The sequence below is a fragment of the Seriola dumerili genome, unplaced genomic scaffold, assembly GCF_002260705.1.
Source record: "Seriola dumerili isolate Sdu_G_001 unplaced genomic scaffold, Sdu_1.0 BDQW01000513.1, whole genome shotgun sequence".
Classification (NCBI taxonomy): Eukaryota; Metazoa; Chordata; class Actinopteri; order Carangiformes; family Carangidae; genus Seriola; species Seriola dumerili.
This window is the reverse complement of record NW_019174768.1, coordinates 1178-8566: the sequence shown is the minus strand read 5'-3', so window position 1 is coordinate 8566 and position 7389 is coordinate 1178. Positions and strand designations below refer to the sequence as shown.

At 41.7% G+C, this 7389-nt stretch overlaps 1 long non-coding RNA gene across 3 annotated transcripts; it reads left to right on the top strand.

The window, feature by feature from the left end:
* The first annotated feature begins 1351 nt into the window (after nucleotides 1-1351).
* Nucleotides 1352-4090, top strand: LOC111235533. Of its 3 annotated transcripts, XR_002665687.1 has the most exons (4): nucleotides 1352-1407; nucleotides 1684-1832; nucleotides 3043-3924; nucleotides 4024-4090. It is a non-coding gene; the product is annotated as an uncharacterized LOC111235533 (long non-coding RNA). The 3 variants fall into 3 exon arrangements; XR_002665689.1 differs by lacking the exon at nucleotides 1684-1832 and having other exon boundaries at nucleotides 1357-1407; nucleotides 3102-3924; XR_002665688.1 differs by lacking the exon at nucleotides 1684-1832 and having other exon boundaries at nucleotides 1369-1407.
* Nucleotides 4091-7389: the final 3299 nt, after the last annotated feature.

Below are 7389 nucleotides of genomic sequence, written 5' to 3'. Positions count from 1 at the left end.
AAGAGTCAGAGTCGTGTGAAGTGACACAGACTCACAGAGGAACTATCAGATCTGACATCAGGAAAGACATTGAGTCTGTTTTATTTAGACGGGTTGTGAATCAGGTCTTGCTGCGATGGAGGGAAATGAAAGAGCAGATTCTAATGAAAAGTCATTCTTAGAGAAAGGAGAAATAAATCTGAATATGTCCATTGGGAGAGTTCAACACTAAAAGGAAACGACAAACACTGAGAATGGAAAAGAAAGCATACAATTACTTCTCACTTCAACTTCAGATCAAAATCTGTTGTTCAGAAACGTGTCAGGATGTTGTGAAATGAATCAAACGGAGGCTGGAGCTCTGTGGGTTGAACAGGTCTTTACACATTATAGGAAAACATCCCACTGGTATATGTGAGTGTGCAAGCTTTCAGAAAGTCCAGCATGTTTTCTTAAAGCGTAGTCAACACAACATTGAAGGAAAACGTTTCATAAGACATCAATCAGACCGTATTACACCTAAGCCAAAGGCAGTAGCTCATGACCTGGGCTACTGACCTATAACTATAACTTTAACTACACTCAAGCTGCTGTACAATTGAATTCTCCCTAGAGGATGAATAAAGTATCTATCTATCTATCTATCTATCTATCTATCTACTCTATCTATGTATGTATGTATGAATGAATGTGAATGTTTCCATAAATAGCAATAGAACGACCACAAATGCAGCCTTTGTTACGCTACTAAAACAGTGAAGGGAAGAGGAATATTAACAAAGTGTGCCAACCGCTTAACCTGAACCAAATGAGATGTGTGTGGTGTGTACTGCATGTTTCAGTTGGTGACGGAGCCGCTCAGTCACTCACGCACACACACACACACACACACACACACACACACACACACACACACACAAAACCAACATACCCACACACACACACACACACACACACACTCACTCACTCACTCACTCACTCACTCACTCACTCACTCACTCACTCTCTCTATCATTTTTCATCTCTAACTTATAATAAATAACAAATAAATAACTTTAGTCAATCCAAGATAATGTACATTGAATAATATGACAGTTAAACTTTTGGATCCAATCAGATAAAAACATTGTTCAAGTAACTATAAACACAAACCTCCAGCAGTTTGGTTGTTTCTAAACGTTTGTGTCTCTAAACAAAGTCTAACTACCACTGAACATGTTCTTATCCTTCAGTCCTGTGTGTGTGTGTGTGTGTGTGTGTGTGTGTGTGTGTGTGTGTGTGTGTGTGCGCGTGCGTGCACGTGCGTGCGCCACGTTTCCTGATCCGTATCTTATTAATTCTCCCCTCCCCCCGTTTCATTGTTTAATTTTAGTTTCACTTTCACATTCTCACATTTCTTTGTGACGCGGATGGTTTTCTCCTCTTAAGGTAATGTGATCCGTTTTTAACGTTTTAGTCATTAACACCTGTCGTTAGCTGAGTTATCTAACCTTCATGTTATTGCTGTGTTGTTGTTATTGAAGTATAATGTTACTGTAACTGATTCAGAGCTGTAAAAGCTTCACGCACTTTAAAAATGTCCGCCATGTTGTTTCGATGTTTTCAGTGGAAGCGGGGGAATAAGAGTAGAAATAGAGTTAGTTGATGGTCGGTGGTTGAACACAGTTATTAACAATTATTATTAAACTCGTTATTACTGTGTAGCTCCACTTGCTGAGGACTGGAGGCAGCTGTTCCCGCCTGAATCAGCCTGTGGAGGAGGCGGAGATGAGCCGCTGCTCTCCCGCTGTCTGAGCCACTAAATGCGGCCTGAGCTCTGCCGGACAGCCGCTGGAGAACAGCTGTGACTCTCTGTGGGTGAACGGTCTGTCATTAGATTTACACTGTAGGACTGATGTGGACTCAGTGTGGCGGGCTGAGGGGCAGACAGCTGTTGTTGTTATTAAAGAAGTAATCATGGCCGTATTCAGAAAGACAACTGCGTCACAAACCTGGCACTCCTCCAACAGGAACTTCATCTTTATCAAAATTTCAATTTAAACGTGATCAGTGACGTAATGAAAGAGATTTCCTTTGAATTAAGATTTGATCTTATTGTGAACACTTTATTGAGACTGTCAGTCATTTATTTTGGAGCTGTCTCTTCAAGTTATTTGGAGGGGTGTGTCTGATTGTGACAGTAACTAAGTACATTTACTCCAGTACTTTACTTAATTACAATCTTAATTGTACTTTACTAGAGTATATCCATGTTCTGCTTCTTTATACTTGTACTACATTAATTTCACAGCTACAGTTACTTTTCACATAATATGATGATATAATAATGACAGAGTCCATTCTGCATAATACTTGATTCTTTAACTATATTTGACTAAAAACACTTGGGAACTTTTACTCTGGTAAAATGATTAAGCAGGATTTTTACTTGTAGTGGAGCCTTTTTCTCTCAATAACGATTTTTTAAAATGTATTTATTGCAAAATGGGCATTATTAAGATACATACATAATCAATTTGATAATACATCTCCATAAATCCTCTGACAATAAAGCATTTCTGCTGTTCCGGTAGGTGATTATATCTATGACTGAACACAAACAGAAAAGCTGTCTGTCAAAACATATCTGGTATTTTTATTGAAGCGACACCTATCTATGTCTCTGTTGTTGTTTTGGTTGTTGGTTTGCTGCTGGTACTTTATGCAGGTTCAGATTTAACTATTGAACAACTTGTTTAATAGGTCAGGGGCCCGACTGAAAGGGGCCCCGTGACAGCTCTAGATTCTCTGAGGGAGGATAAAGTGTTCAGACACTTAATGGAGAAATAAGGCAATTTAGAAATTCTCCTTTACAAGTTATAATCCTGCATCCAAAGCATTACTTGTGTTATATTATTCTATATTAGTTATTGTATTATTCCAGATGTGTTAACTAATTCATTCAAATGTATCACTGACCTCTTGTGAACTATAATGTCTTTTAATATTTCTGTCTGAGGGATTTCTCTGAATCTTAATTACATCATAATATTTCTGTGTGGGATATGTGTGTTTTGTTGACAGACCTGTGAGTAAAGAGACTGACTCACCTCACATCAGCCTCTTTCTGGTGATTTCTGTAGTTGTGAATCACGTCACTGCAGCTTCATGACGCCATCTAGTGGACGGATGGTAGAAGTACAGCAGCTGATGGCAGCTTCCTCTGCCTCACACTGATATGAAACAGAGAAGAAGAGCCAATCAGTGGAGGAGCAGCTGGAGAAATGATGTACATTTGAGTTGATGTGCAGATGAATGATGTGTGTTTCTCTCCACATGAAGGTAGAAAGTGTGTGTGAGCTGATGTGGATGTGAACTCAGCAGCATGGATCAGTGTGAGGACAGAGAGGAGGGAGCCCCTCCCTCTAACATGTCAAAGGATGTTATCATTGAGTTTAAAGGGCGACGTCCATCAGCTGATCAGATGTAAGCTGTAACTGACAGTGAGACTCAGTGAGCTGAAAGCTACAAAGCAGTTTGTCGTCGTAAACTCAAATGTAACCTGAAGAAGAAGTTCCAGTTTGTGTTTGAGGGGATTTCTAAAGCAGGAAACCCAACCCTTCTGAAGCAGATCTACACAGAGCTCTACATCACAGAGGGAGGGACTGGAGAGGTCAATGATGAACATGACAACCACTCTGTGGATCCATCTTCTGTTTCATGTCAACTTTTCTCTCCTTCTTTCTACATGTTTGCTCTTTTCTCTGACATCTGTCATGTCATCTACTCCCTGCTGGTCCTCACTTGTCCTGTAGTTGCCCTCAGTGTGTTCCCACCATCTCCAGTCACCTGATCCCCTCATCCAGCAAGTAGAGGAAATAGTTTGGGTGTTGAAGACGTCAGTTGATGGATTATTAGTTGTCAGGTTTCTCAGCGTGTCAGAGTCGGAGCAGGAAGCTGCTGCAGGTTAAATATTAAAGATAATAAAGTCATATAAAGGTGCAGCAGCTGATCTTTGAGCGAGCTGCAGGTTCAGACTGGTTCATAAGTGTTTCACTCTGACAGCAGCCTGCACACACAGAGGACTGGTGAAGGACAACAAGCAGAGGATTTCAGCTCATGGTTTCTTCACAGACCTGGTCCGACCCAGAGAGAATGAAGAATCTGAGTAAGTGGACCTTTGATTGATTTCAGTCTCTGACGTTTGCTCTTCATCACAGACGAGCTGCTGTTTGTTTGTTGGTGTGTTGACGTGGAGAACAGAAGAAGAAGATGACTCCACAGCTCTTTAATTCTTTCATTCATACATCGTCTTTCTCTTGTTTCTGAAGGTTTCATTTGCTTTGTAAAGTGTCCTTGGGTGTCTAGAGAGGGGCTTATAAACACAATGTACTATTATTATTATTATCATATTATTATTATTTATCATTATTATTATTATCATTATTATTATTTTATCATTATTAAAGTTCATCTAACGACAGACACTTGAAATCCAGCTCAGTCCACAAGTAGATCTTTCTGATGAGACACAAGTCAAATCAGACTGAAGACTAACAGTGTGTGTGTGGTGTGTGTGTGTGTGTGTGTGTGTGTGTGTGTGTGTTGTGTGTATCACACTCTACACTTCACATTAGAACTGATACAGTTTGATCCTTGAAGCTCTTTGTTTTTTTATTGTGACTGTTTTTATTTGAACGTTGAACAGACTCATAATAAAACTCTGAACCAGAGTCCTGATATCAGATCCTGATCTAGATGCTGGACTTTGATCTGATAACAAGTTGTTTTATGAAGGATCATGATTCATGTTAAATTGGGGCAATGACTGTGGTTACCATGGTTACACACAGAGTGATCTACATTAAATAGTCTCTAACAGAAACCAGTGAGCGCCCCTGGTGGCTCCTGTCAGTCTACAGGGATCCTGGAGGATGGATTGATGGTGGATGTGAAGGGTTAACAGGAGTCTCACTGTTGCCTTCAGTGCAGCTTTTCATTTACATATTTTTATATTATGTTTTCAGACGTATTGAAATAGAAGAAATAAGCACTAAACATAGAAATCATCGTATTAAAAGCCTGTAAAAACACAGTTATATGTCAGCTACGACTGACACACTGACTCTGTCTGGAACAGGAGCTTTGCAGCTTCACAGTGATCAGAGAAAGTGTCAGAGTGAAGTTTGGAAAGATTTGTCCAGAAACGCTGAAACATTAAAACTATAATGAGTCAGAGCTGTAACTGTAAAGTCCAGACATGTCCGCCATGTTGAGTGGATGTTTTCAGGAGAAGCAGAGTTAGTTGATGAACACAGTCGTTATTACTGTGTAGCTCCACTTACTGATGACTGGAGGCAGCTTTTCCCACCTGAATCATCCTGTGGAGGAGGAGCTGAGCTGCTGCTCTCCCGCTGTCTGAGCTTCATGACGCCATCTAGTGGACTGATGGTAGAAGTACAGCAGCTGATGGCAGCTTCCTCTGCCTCACACTGATATGAAACAGAGAAGAAGAGCCAATCAGTGGAGGAGCAGCTGGAGAAATGATGTGCAGATGAATGATGTGTGTTTCTCTCCACATGAAGGTAGAAAGTGTGTGTGAGCTGATGTGGATGTGAACTTCAGCAGCATGGATCAGTGTGAGGACAGAGAGGAGGGAGCCCCTCCCTCTAAACCACTCTGTGTGGGGAACTGAGAGCCAGACCAGAGCTCAGAGGTGAGATGAGGATCTCTAACTGTCCATGACTCACATCACTGCTCCATCATTATTACACTCAAAGCTCTGTGTGTGTTAGGGTTAGAGACACACCACACTCTGCTTGGACCTGGACCTGGACCTGGACCTGGACCTGAATCTGGACCTGGACCTGGATCCAGCTGTGTGTCCATGAAAGAGTGACGCGTCCATGGTCAACTTTGAGAATTTCAGACAATCTGTTGATGGAAGGTCAGAATTTAAAAACAGTCAGAAAGACGTTTCTCACTAAAAGTCAGTTGTTTTGTGTTTATTTAAAGATTGAAGATATTTTCATCAGTTTTTATTCAACATGAACATTTATCAGTTCTGTTTTGTTTCAGGATCCAGCAGCGAGACCAGATCCTCCTGAACCCAGCTGTCTGTCTTTAAGAGCGACGGCTCTATCGGCTGGCTCTTTGACTTTAAGGGCGAGTCCATTCAGCTGATCAGATGTAAGCTGTAACTGACAGTGAGACTCAGGTTATTTGTAGAAAAGACTAGTTTGTACGACGTGTTGTTGGACCTGGTCTGAAATCAAAGTGTTTTGTGTCTGTTGTGAACGTCCTCACGGAAGGTGGAGGTAAAACAGTGGAGGGTTGGTGAGAGCTGTTGGACTAAAGCAAACACTGAGCTGAAAGCTACAAAAGCTGCAGACTGAGCTGTTGATTCTCAGTGGATCGGCAGGACTAGTAAAACTTTACGCTACAGGGAGTCGTCTGATTGGCTGTCACATCCAACGTGACTTCATGGACCTTTAGCTTGTGTCTGTCTCTGTGTGGACAGACATAATGTGAGCTCATTCTTCATGATTCCTCCACAGAGTGGACCAGGAGAGCTCAGAGGTTCCCAGTGCTCAGTCTGCAGCATCAAACACAGCTGGACTCCATATTTATGGTCTGTACATGTACAACAACTACTGTCCCATCTGTTGTGTTCACAATAATCTCCATGCTGCACTTTCAGACCAGTGGACTGTCAGTCTGTCCAACATGGATCTGATGTTTGATGCTGTCATTCATATAGTTTTTCTGTTCCAGCTGCTGGAGGAGAACATGGTCACTTTTGTCAAGAACGAGCTGAAGAAGATGCACAAGCTTCTGAGTCCAGATTACCCAGAATGCTCAGGGAGTCAAGAGAGGATGAGGAGGTGTTGGACGCTGAGGATGAAGAGCAGAGGAGGAGCAGAGAGGCATTTGTGAAGATCACAGTGAACTTCCTGAGAGAATGAAGCAGGAGCAGCTGGCTGACTGTCTGCAGAGCAGTAAGAGGATTTCTCTAAAGATTCAACATGATGGAGAATGGAAGTTTTTTGATGGCCTGATGATGGATGGTCCTCTAGTAGATATGGCCCAGTTTTCACCTCCCTCCACTCCTCAAAGACATCTACTCAATAGGTCTCAAAAAGAAAAAATACTTTTTCTTACCAATATAACATTATAAGCACTTTGTTATTGTAATATTGATCATGAACACAGATCTGTCTCTTCTTTGCCAACGACAAACTCGACTCTCTCATCTCGACTCCTCTTCTTCTCTCTCTCCCATCCTTCGTCTAGCCCCCCCTTAGATGGACAAGACGGTGGACCATCACTCACTTAATGCACAAAATTCACTGTCAACTAAAATAAAACACAGCACCAGGCTTCCCTCATGCATGATTCCAGGCGCTCTGAATCGTTGTTAATGCTGCACCG